At 32.3% G+C, this 13384-nt stretch overlaps 1 long non-coding RNA gene across 1 annotated transcript; it reads left to right on the forward strand.

The window, feature by feature from the left end:
* The first annotated feature begins 1143 nt into the window (after positions 1-1143).
* On the forward strand, positions 1144-9792 carry LOC128166874 (uncharacterized). The gene is made up of 7 exons (XR_008241179.1): positions 1144-1510; positions 2613-2699; positions 3030-3149; positions 4399-4434; positions 4833-5028; positions 5946-6009; positions 7838-9792. It is a non-coding gene; the product is annotated as an uncharacterized LOC128166874 (long non-coding RNA).
* Positions 9793-13384: the final 3592 nt, after the last annotated feature.

The following is a 13384-nucleotide window of genomic DNA, read 5'->3' on the forward strand; positions in this document are numbered from 1 at the left end:
ATTGTAAATGGTAATAGATTGAAAATACAGGTAAACATCGGTATCTTGAGCTTGAGGTGACTTCAACAAAATTTCGAGATATCCAGGGGTACAAGATATCTGAAATGGCTTTCTGATTAATTGCATTCTTATATTTACACGTGTTTCAGTACCCGTCTATTCCAAATTCTTCTACTATACTCATAAATGACTAATATAAACTTTGATGAACTCAACTGTTGGGATCCTTAACCCCTCATTTGCTGGGACTGTGTATATACGTATATGAAATACATATCAATATTGGTACAAAAATTAGATTATTAAATCAATGTTTCGTTTCAAATATGACTTAAAATTTTTGTCACTCGACGGTTTGCAACTTGCAAGGGATGAAGCACTTACCATGTAATTACTGAAATTTATCACGTATGAAATGAAAAATATGGTTTGAAATTTACCAAATAACACATACGGTATTTATTATCTAGCTAATGCACACAGTATATTTTTGTATTTTTTGTGTTTGTGAAGCTAATGTATTTTATATTAATTTATTGCGCTCATCAGTCATCATATCTAGTAATTATATTGAAAAGTAAAAACGTTTCACATGTATGATAAACCATAGTCACTTCACAAGCTGTGTATTTAATATGTCGGTATACAGTGTGTTTTATTAAATACATTTGCGATAATCATGGCTGTGTTTTATCTAAATTTTATAGATATGTATTAAGGTGGTATGGGATGGGACATCTGTCGATATTATTGTGGATTCAAGTACATTTATTAATTATAATTAGAATACTTTCACCGGTTTAGAATTCAAATTTTACAATATTTAACCCACAAAAAAGCTTTTGAAATATTAGATGTGCCCCACACCACCTTACATGCCCAAAACAAGCAAGCTGCCATATTAATAAACTATGTCTCGCATGATTGAGGTAACAATAGTTTTGAAAGGTGTAAATATTGCCATGGGCAGACGTGTGAAGTAATGATACCATGCAATTATGTTCAGCTGTTATAAAAAAAGGACTCCGGCCACTTTTAGATAAATCAGGAAAAATTAGCGTTTCAGCCCTTCAATATACTTTTACATAAGAGTATTCGAAAATATGTACCATGCATATTCGAGATATCAGGAGTTTTTTAAAATCATTACATTTATATAGAGATTGAACGGTCGGGACCGGCGGTAGACTTCAACATAAGCAGGGTATTCGAGATATCTCTTGTTCGAGCTACCGATATTTACCTGTGATAAGATTCATTGGTATGGGATCTTTAGAAACCTAATGGCTATATGTACATGTATATATTGGGTGCAGTAGGAAAGTTGTATGAACCTCTTTGGTCCCCAAAATGAACAAATAAGCTAACTATGTCATATACATATACTTTTTCTTTGTTTTTTGTAGAATCATGTGATGATGACCCTTTTGATTTAGCAGAATCATGTGATGATGACCATTTTGATTTAGCACCTGGAAGTAGAAGTCAAGCCTGGATGAGCTTTTTAATGGTAAGTCAACACATGCACGATGTATGTACAACATTTGTGTAATGCATGTACATGTTTTATGATGTATATTTAGTATGATTGTACCAGGCACCTGCATGATGTAATATATCTTTTTCACAATAAAAATGTATACCCTATACCTAAAAATACACAAGGTACACATCGCTGCCATCTAATAGCTTGCATTAATTTATTTAAAACAAACACTGCAGTCCGATTTTAAGCCTGAAACTCAATCATAAAACTATTTTTGATCCTCTTGGTTTTGCAGTCTTTCATATACATTTAATTAAACTCAATTTCTAAATGACCATACTAAGAGACAGGCTAAGTGCCGTCACTAAGACCTTTCCAAGTTTTCTCTGTTTCTTTATTGCGACTACCATTTATATCATGTTCTGGATCAGCGTTCCTTTCAGCATGAACCTCTTTGTTGTTATTAAATTCACATTAACTACCTTAAATAATTATAATTATATTGGTTATAATATATTCGGTTCGGGAGAGATTTTATGTTTTATTCAGTGAGATCATGATTGACATCAATTTCCCCGCCGTAATGTTATGTTTCATTGATTTTCATTGGTTAATCATAAAGTGTTGACCAATAAGACTTTGGTTTTTGTAGTGTTCCTTTTTTTCTTCGGAACATATCGGGGGTCTAGTAAATAAGTAAGCCTTGAATTGTTGGTATCTGTATCATTGCTTTATTTGGAAGGGATTACCCTAAGTATGACATTAAAATGTCAACTTCTGTCCTCTGTTTAACCATTCATCCCATATCAAAAGCAGTAGATGCAGGATGAGGGGTCATTTTCATTGTTAACAGATGAAATGCATTGATTTGGTTGAATTAGTTGAAGCTTATGTAGATGTCGAACGACCATTTGAAGATGGAGAGTATTGCAAATTAACTTTATCAATGAATTTCCACCGAAATTCCTGCAGGTATGACTGTCCTAGGAAAATCCAAAATGGTGGCGAGGTGTACCTTAATTGTGTATTATTAGAGTATTTTTGTATTACAAGAAAATTATATAAGGTCAAGTGCCTGTGTTATAACTTTATAAAAAATCTGAAATATTTCTTTGTTGTTGTATAGAATCACATGATGATGATGATGATGATCAGAGCTATACTGACATCTGGACAAAGAGCAAAAGTGGAGCCCTGGATTCACAGTTTAAAGGTATGTACAACACTTGTATAATTAATTATGTTTGTATATAATTATATTATCTTGTACCTGTCAAACAATTTAAGTTTTTTTTTTTGATTCTGTAGAAAAAAGAGTTGAGCCTTGGATAATATAAATAATAATTTTCTAAACATACCTAAATACATTCTTTAAAATTTTTTTTTTATTGTAATTTGTTAACTTATTATATTGCATTATTTCTTTTGGAGAAAAAGACAAATTTTCTAATTCATTGTGAAGTGTCAGCTGTACACAATGATAAAAGAAATTGCTAGCAGTCATATGAAACACACACACATAAATATTAATTCTAATTTGTAGATTGAAAGTTTTTGTGAACAGAATTTAGGTTAGCAGCATAGAAAAATCACTGCATGCAGACCTTTCAACTCTGGAAAAGAAACCTTGGACACCCAAGACCTTGTTGAGGCCAGGGGCAAGGTATGTGCATTAAATATGTATGGGTTCCTATGTGTAAAAATAATCATAAGAGAAAACTGCTATTTGTAAACTGAAAGGTTCAGAAAGGTTTCTGGCAAAGCTATGCCATTCAGTCAAGTTTTTGTTAACTTTCAGAAGGGCAAAGGTTTATCCTAGGCCTAAAAAAAAATTGTTTGTGTCCGCTTTCCCGACCGACCCTTGCTTTTACCCCCCCCCCCCCCCCCCCCCCCCCCCCCCCCCCCGACTCAAAACTGCTTTTAAGGATTTTTGATGGAAAATCGTTTATTGTCATATTTTTCTGATTTGGAAAAAAATTACTCAAAAGTTTGGTCACAAAAACGCTTGAAGCAGTTACTCTTCTCAAATCAGTGTAACTCAAACGTTTTGTTTCAAAATGGCTGTATGTTTCCATGTGTTATATATTTTAATAATGCTCTCATCGTTGTCAGAGGAAGTATCTGATATATAATATCATTTTTGTGTTTTCTTAAGACCAGCTTAATAGTCGGGAATGATATTAAAAGTATTTCTCATTTTAAACCATTCAGCAGTGTCAGTATCTAACCGGCATGTATGGATACTGCAATATTAAAAAAAAAAAATATTTGAAAATAATAAAAAAAAATTCCGACTGACAGATCCTACTTTTTTCAGCATGAAAGCGGAAACAAACAATTTTTTTTTTGATAGGCCCTATGAATTTGATTTATGATATATATTATTAGGGTTAATCATCGGGCAGTTACCTTGGATCTGAAAATTTGGAATTAAGATATGCAAATAAATAATTATGTATGTATATAAATAAGTTTTAAATTACATACATTTTTATACCACTACTTATCGGTAGTATTTGTACTCTAAGCTTGTACGTTAATTTGTGAACCATGAACAGATTGTGTTAACAATTCTCTGTCTGAATAATTAGATGATGTATGCATAAAACAAGGAGGTTGAATTATCTGAAAATTCTTATTTGGGACAGTGATAATACTTAAAGTGAAAATTGACCAAAAAAAAATAGAAAAGAGAGAGATACGATGCACTACAGTATACATCCACTCCCTGATTTGATATGAAATATATATAAAACAATTTGTAATGAATAAATAAAGGTCAATGTACATGAAGCATTGTATCATATTAATGTACAAATTCCCGTGCTTGTGCAGGATATGATCTATGTTATTTAAAAAGAAGTTAAATTTGATATCAATATTTAATCAATATATTTTTTTATCAATTGCAGAAATGGCAAGCAGTCTACCTGACCTACATGAGAAACGTTAGTTAATTTTTTAAACTATATATTGATCATGATATTTGACATGTTTGATATAAGGAAAAAAAATATAGAGATAAAAATACAGTCTTTCTTGCCTAGTGAGGTTATATTTTAACATTGAAATGCTTTCTTAGGTCAGTATATCCTTCCAACTATTTTTAGAATCGGTAGGACAACAAAGTAGTGCCTTTAAGCAAAATAGTTCCTATACTTGCAGAGTGTATAAGCATTTATTGGGACATTTTAAATCAGAATGCTTGATACGTGTCAGAAAAGACGATTAGCAATTTAAAAAGCAAGTGTCATAATTAAATTATCATTTGAAGGAAAGAATTGAAATTGATGTACTGCACCCTTTCCAAAACTGTGAAATTCACTACATTGCATTTTCAATACAGACACATTTTGCCGGAAAACGAATCTGACTTCACATTATGAAATTTTACCAAGAGAGAGGCAATTTTATGAGCTTTCGTTCAAGAGGTCCCTCGTTGCTGAACGAAAATTAAGGCTTTGGAGCTATGAACCTGAACGTTAACATTACCGCCTATGGAAATGCATTAGTGGACTATACCAATATTGAGCTCCATGCTGGTAAGGTATATTCCTTGTTTATTTGCAATTATTATGATAAACGTGCATTTGTCTGTTGTACATCTTCTCAATTATGTGAACAACTTAAATTTCCAACAAGTTCAATCATATAAATAATTTTCTCATTCTATTAGAAAAAATCCATCACAACCCCCACCCCACCCCCCACCCAATCCCTTTTGAAAACCAATTTAATGAATTAAAGAAATTCTGATTTTGACTTGAATGTAATTTATTTTGAGTTTGTATATTAAAAAAATTAAAAAATATCGCATTTGGTTTTTAGTGCAATCATTTCAAGCGAGTAAAAGTGAACGTAGATAAGTAGAAAGTTTCCAGTGAAGGAAAATACTTCATTTAAGCAGTGTCTAGCTATCTACATGTAATATTAGTTTGCATTGTAAGGGAGTTGCATTTAATGCCTGATAGGTTCCAATTCTATGTTTATGATTATAGATTTGCATTAAATTTGCGTAAACAAATCTGCCATGTATGTGACATGACTATGTAGATGTACGTATGCACACTTTAATATGTGAAAGCCTACCATGTTGCTTAGTACTAAATCCATAAAACCTATCCTTGTTAATCATAATCAAAATATTGAATGAAATTATCTGTAATCATTTTATGTAGATAATTACCTGTATTTATCTATTCATACTTTTGAAACAATAGATTAGTTTTTGGGGGTGGGGGTTGATATTGAATGTTTGAAAGGGGGGGGGGGGTGTTGGTGTTGGTCTTTAGGTTGTACAAATGTGTTGTGCATGGAGATGTTACAGTAGTTGTTTGTTGTCTAGCTGTTCTCTCTCTCTTTCTCTGAGTTTTAAATATATATGGCTGATTGTGATATGAAAATGCAAATGTTGGGGATAGTGTTTGATACATGTAGAATTAAATTCAAAACATTTAAGATACCTTGTAAATTGAATTGGAACTTCATTAAAGATTAAAACACAACAATGAGACACACTAGATGTAAGTAAAATTTATTTTTGTAACAATAATGTCTACCGGGTAATTACACTTGTCCAAGTTTGAAAGAAGGAACCTGTAAAAACTATATATTCAGTATTTGACATGCAGATAATTACTGGGAAACTTTATATTGATTATACGTATTTCACAGACTTAGTGGGTATTTTTTATTCTTTTAGATTTTAAACTCTAGTTAACTGACTCTTTTCCATAGGATATGTTTTTATATAAATGTTACCATGGTTATCATAAAGAAGAGTAAAAGAAACCTCCTTATTAGCAAGTTCCTTTTCCTTATGACATATCTTTAATGGGTTAAGTAACGGTGCATTTCTTCTGAAACTAGGGTTAAATAAAGTTCAGCAAATATTACAATATATGTTTTTTAAGAACATCAAATGCTAATGAACTATATGTTGTTTCATTAAATTTTGACTGGACAGTTTCTTCAGATTTAATGCATGTGTATCAATGCTGCAAAATCCATAATTATGTATTAAATTTTTCCCAATTTGGAATCACGGTTCTGTATGGTGTGTGGAATGAATATGTATAAGCTTAAAATTGTTAATAACCACAATGACTGTTTCATATTGGGTGTATACCTCTAACTATTTTTAGAATCGGTAGGACAAGAAAGTAGTGCCTTTAAGGAGGTTGGCACCTGAAATAATAGTAATGTCAATCATCCGAAAACCACTTGGATATAAAGATGGGGACCTAAAATGTTCTTTTATTTTATTTGTGATCCATGTCACATGCCATTTTTTTTTTTAAATATAGGGCCCCAAACAGAAATGATCATTTTCCTGAAATTTTTGCTAAAATTTGACATGGAAATTGATATTTTGAAGAAATCAAACAAATATTTATAGTTTGAACTATTATCTAGCTATGATTTTAATACAGTATGAAGTTGAACACATGTAGTGACTATAAAAGTAAACTCTAAGTCAAAGTTTAAAAATTCTTGCTTTACTGGTGGCTTCAAAGGCCAGTACATAATGAACACAACAACAGATGTTACAAAATTTTGGAGTAATCATTTATAACGCAAAGTAAAAAATTATAGTAAATTGTCATCTTTCGAAAACTTTGCATACAAATAGACATACATTTAATGTCTCATTTAAAAGTAAAACATGTAGGGGTCACATCTCAAAAATTTGAGATTAAGCATGAAATATGCTAATTTTAGGCCAAAATTGGAGTTAATTTTTTCTTAACTTCTATGAAATATAAGCTAAATATGCTAAAATATACCGATAGAAATATCAAAATATTGTTTAAATATGTTTTTAGAACATTATGAATATATCGTAATACACAAACTATCTAGAAGTTTGGTCTGCGCTGAAAATTAGGAAGCTAAAGTAACAGTACTCTAAAACTAGTGAGTTATGAAAAATGTTCATTTCCTTCTTGAAAACCCTCTGCCACAAAATATAGTCCCTTACTAAACTCTGTAAAAATGTAATTTTGGTAAAACAATTTTATTCAATAAAGTGTTTTTGGCGTTGTAAAATATGAATATACTACTAGAATTAATATGTGATGCAGAAATTTCAGCCTAGAGGTGACGCAAAATGGCTTCCCCGAAACCTAAGGAGCGAACCTCTTTAAGCAAAATAGTTGCTAAATTGCAGAGTGTATATACATTTATTGGGACATTTGATATCAGAATGCTTGACACATGTTAGAAAAAAGGATTTGCAATTTTAAAAGCAAGTGTCATAATTAAATTATCATTTGAAGGAAAGAATTGAAATTATTTGATGTACACCCTTTCCAAAACTGTAAAATTCCCTACTTTTACTTTCATTTTTAGAGTTTTTCAGTACAGACTTCACACCATAAAATTTTAACAGGAAAGAGGCAATTTGATGAGCTTTTATTCAAGAGGTCCTTCGTTGCTGAACGAAAAATAGGGCCGGAGCTATGAACCGGAACGTTTACATTACCGCCTATGGAAAATGCATCAGTGGACTATACTCAGGCGTTTTATGTGGATACGAAGGTAGCGAGCATTGCAGGAAAAATACACAGCTAGTGTTACCCTAGAAAGCATTTAATGGGGTTTACCATCAGAAAAATCTGGTATTTGAAGTGGTGAAATGACCGGCGGCTGCCAAAAGGGTACCCCCTTTGTCTGGACAACTCACACAGTTTTCAAAATATAAAGGTTTTTTGTTCTGCAGATCAATTGTATATATAATCGAGATATGCATTATTGCTAGGATTTTCACTTTTGTAAATTTTTGCAAAAAATACCCACTTTTGAACTAGTCATTTGCTTATAGGGTACATCTTTTGTGCAAATAACTCCTCCCAACAGTTTTGAAGATAGGTATATCTTAATTTTGTAGATTAATTGTACAATCTCAACCCCCACAAACTTGAAATGATGACCAAATATCTTAAAAACAAATGGGATCTCCACCCCTAAACAATGAATGTTCTTGTTCATTGTGTAGGTCATGACCTTAGAGGGTGGTTATGAAGATAAACATTTACAATTTTCTTCAATACAGAATGTTGATACAGGAAAAAAATTTGATATTTTTATATTATATATAGCAACAAGAGTAAACTGGTCAAACAAGGAAGTAAGGTAATATTTTTCAGACTATTGCACATCAAATACACTCCCATGAATGAAAATGTGCCCAAGACTTACAGAATGTAACTAAAAGTGCGGAAGAATATTGTGGAAAAGGATATATGGGAGACCATAAAGAAAAAATATGGAATGACCTTAAAAGAGTTAAAAAATAATAAATTTGCTAAGATTTGCACTTTTGATTGAGTTATGTCTTAGTATACAATCATATAACTTTGATGAAATTGTTAATAATATATGTGTGTGCTCATAGAAAAGAACATCATGCATATGCATTGTAATACCAGTAAATATCGTATTGAAGTTGTTGATCATGTTAAGATTTTCAAAGTTACAGTATGTGAATTGTAATTCCACACATACAAAAATCTTTGTCACTGTTTTAAGAAAAAAACCAAATTGTACCAGAATGTGGATATGAACATTTTTTGAATATTTTTGGATGTGTATTTTTTATGAGTCAGCCAATAACTGTTGAATATTTAAACTTTCACTGCAATTTTGTATGCGAGCTGAATATTATGCCAGTTTAAAGGTCTATGGAATGGTCTGTTTGATCTTCTTAACCAAACATGTAAGATGTCTGACAATCTTTCTATAAGATTTGATAAATTCGTGTACATGCATATGCATTTGTGTATATTTCATATTTGATAATAATTGTTGAAATTGTTGATAATGTTGAGATTGTCAAAGTTTATGATAGTTATGTAAATTGATCAATTTTGAGTTTATGATCATAAATTGTTGTTTAAAGTTCCTTTAAGTTGTTGTTTTTCACTTTCCTTAATAATGATGCTCAATTTTCGTTGAATTTATGGGTGCCTCTTATCCACAAATTAACATCCTCCATGGATAAATAATTAAGGGTTATAAATTACGTCCCCGCAAACTTGTAAAATTTTAGCAATCCACGAATTTTAATGATTTCACAGTATAGTCCCTGAATTACTTTGTTGGCTAAAATTGCACATTTCTGTATTACCCAGTAAGCCACAGACTTTTCCATGCTTTATTGGGTAAATGTTGTAAGGAATAAACCCAAAAAAGCATGGACAAGTCTCTGACTTAATGGGCAATGGATACTAGTATAGGTATTAACCCCCAAAAACAGTGACAGTGTTTTACTTACTGATTACTTATTCGGTTATTATAAGAACAATACCCAGGAAAGCATGGAGAAGTGTAAGACTTATAAGGTATAACCAAACAAATAATGGACACGTCTGTGACTTATAGGGTATTACCCAACAAAGCATGGGCAAGTCTGCTACTTATAGGGTATTACCCAACAAAACATGGACAAGTCTGTGACTTATAGGGTATTACCCAACAAAACTTGGACAAGTCTGTGACTTATAGGGTATTACCCAACAAAACATGGACAGGTCTGTGACTTATAGGGTATTACCCAACAAAAAATGGACAAGTCTGTGACTTATAGGGTATTACCAAACAAAACTTGGACAAGTCTGTGACTTATAGGGTATTACCCAACAAAACTTGGACAGGTCTGTGACTTGTAGGGTATTACCCAACAAAACATGGACAGGTCTGTGACTTATAGGGTATTACCCAACAAAACTTGGACAAGTCTGTGACTTATAGGGTATTACCCAACAAAACTTGGACAATGATCAATGCTTACTTGGGTAATACCCTATAGGTCACTTTATATGGTAATCCCCATATCTATGACCTAGTAGCCCCCCCTTTCTTTAATGTTCCTAATCAAATAAATTCCTATACTAGATTAAAACAAAGTAGGTCACAGGCCTGTTCGTTTTCTGTTGAGTATTACTTTATCTAATCTTGTAACACATGCTTTGTTGGGGTACTGTTATAATAGACTTAAAGAACAAAGCATTACTATTTAATGCTTTGTGAATTATTTAAAAAATTTCATGAATTAAATAAAAATAATTATTTTAATAATTCTATATCAAAAATGCATGGTAATATCTAGAATTATGTACCCAAGAAGTTGATGGACATTTGTTGATACCCAATACATCTGCAAAGAAATTTAACCCAATAAATGTATTCTCGTGTGAAACCATATCATGTACCCAATAATGATACCCAATAAAGTTTTGGACACTAAGTACCCAATATATGTCTAAATGTGTGTCTGTCTGTCTGTCTGTCCGTCCGTAACAAAAATTTCTGTCGCATTTATCACGGCAACTATTTATCGCAGATGCTTGAAATTTTTACACAGTGTTTAATAAGGCATGCCATATCCTGGGATATATTTTTGTACCAATCGGACGTCAACTTCTTGTTAAATGACGACTTTGCTTATTTTTTAACCAAAATTTTCAAACAAATTTTCGTCAAAGATTTCTCATTAACTATTAATTGCAGATGCTTGAACTTTATGGACAATATTTGTATAGCCATGCCATATCGTGGGATATATTTTTGTACCAATCGAACTGCAACTTCCTGTTAAATGACGACTTTGTTTATTTTTAGCCAAAATTTTCAAACAAATTTTCGTCAAAGAATTCTCAGCAACTGTTAATCGCAGATGCTTGAAATTTTTACACAGTATTTGTATAGGCATGCCATATCGTGGGATTTTTTGGACCAATCATACGTCAACTTCCTGTTAAATGACGACTTTGCTTATTTTTAACCAAAATTTTCAAACAAATTTTCGTCAAAGATTTCTCAGCAACTATTAATCGCAGATGCTTGAACTTTATGGACAATATTTGTATAGGCATGCCATATCGTGGGATATATTTTTGTACCAATCGAACTTCAACTTCCTGTTAGATGACGACTTTGTTTATTTTTAGCCAAAATTTTCAAACAAATTTTGTCAAAGAATTCTCAGCAACTGTTAATCGCAGATACTTGGAATTCTTTACACAGTATTTGTATAGGCATGCCATATCGTGGGATTTTTTGGACCAATCATACGTCAACTTCCTGTTAAATGACGACTTTTTAAATTTTTAGCCAACATTTTCAAACAAATTTTCGTCAAAGATTTCTCAGCAACTATTTATTGCAGATGCTTAAAATTTTAACACACTTTTTGTTTTGGCATGCCATATTGTGGGATTTATCTTTGTACCGATCGGACGTCAACTTCCTGTTAAAAAATGACTGTTTATTTTTAGCCAAAATTTTCAAACAAATTTTCGTCAAAGAATTCTCAGCAGCTTTTTATCGCAGATGCTTGAAATTTTTTCACAGTATTTGTATAGGCATGTCATATCGTGGGATATATTTTTTTGTTATACTTTCATGTTAAATACTGAAATCTGATTGGTTAAGACGCAGTTAATAATATTTACTATTACCCTCAGCGTTAGCAACGCACCTGGCAACGGGTAACATTATATAAATAGTGCCTGTTTGGGAGGGTAACAGTTGAAATTGACACCCCGAGAAAACCATTGTCAACCGACGCGAAGCGGAGGTTGACAATGGTTTTCGAGGGGTGTTAATTTCAACTGTTATCCTCCCAAACAGGCACTATTTATTTTGTTATACTGAATGTCTTTTTAAAATTTTTAAGAAAATTTTACTGCTTTTATATAGGAATAACGTGAATTCTACAGCGAACCGTACGCGCATAATTTTCGCGCATGTAACATTTTCTAATGTTACCCGTTGCCAAGTGCGTTGCTAACCATGAGGGTAATAGTAAATATTATTAACTGCGTCTTAACCAATCAGATTTCAGTATTTAACATGAAAGTATAACAATAAAAAATGTTACATGCGCGAAAATTATGCGCGTACGGTTCGCTGTAGAATTCACGTTATTCCTATATAAAAGCAGTAAAATTTTCTTAAAAATTTTAAAAAAGACATTCAGTATAACAAAATAAATAGTGCCTGTTTGGGAGGATAACAGTTGAAATTGACACCCCTTGAAAACCATTGTCAACCTCCGCTTCGCGTCGGTTGACAATGGTTTTCTCGGGGTGTCAATTTCAACTGTTACCCTCCCAAACAGGCACTATTTATATAGTACCAATCAGACTTCAAATTTCTGTTAAATGACGACTTTGTTTATTTTTAGCCAACTTTTTCAAACAAATTTTCGTCAAAGAATTCTCAGCAACTGTTAATCGCAGATGCTTGAAATTTTTACACAGTATTTGTATAGGCATGCTATATCGCGGGATGCATTTTTGTACCAATCAGACGTCAACTTCCTGTTTAATGAGTACTTTGTTTATTTTTAGCCAAAATTTTCAAACAAATTTTTGTCAAAGATTTCTCAGCAGCTATTTATCGCAGATACTTGGAATTCTTTACACAGTATTTGTTTAGGCATGTCATATTGTGGGATATATTTCTGTACCGATCGGATGCCTGCTTTCTGTTAAACGTCGACTTTGCTTATGTTGCATATTCACGTCAGAGCGGGGGTATCACTAGTGAGCACTGGCTCACAGATATCTTGTTACAGCTAGTTACACACATGGTAAAATACATTTTTGGGTAGGAGGGGGTGATGGTAGTATTTATTTTTACATTTATTATTAGTATATAAATAGTGCCTGTTTGGGAGGGTAACAGTTGAAATTGACACCCCGAGAAAACCATTGTCAACCGACGCGAAGCGGAGGTTGACAATGGTTTTCGAGGGGTGTCAATTTCAACTGTTATCCTCCCAAACAGGCACTATTTATTTTGTTATACTGAATGTCTTTTTTAAAATTTTTAAGAAAATTTTACTGCTTTTATATAGGAATAACGTGAATTCTACAGCGAACCGTACGCGCA

Source organism: Crassostrea angulata, chromosome 10 (assembly GCF_025612915.1).
Source record: "Crassostrea angulata isolate pt1a10 chromosome 10, ASM2561291v2, whole genome shotgun sequence".
In the NCBI taxonomy this organism is placed as follows: domain Eukaryota; kingdom Metazoa; phylum Mollusca; class Bivalvia; order Ostreida; family Ostreidae; genus Magallana; species Magallana angulata.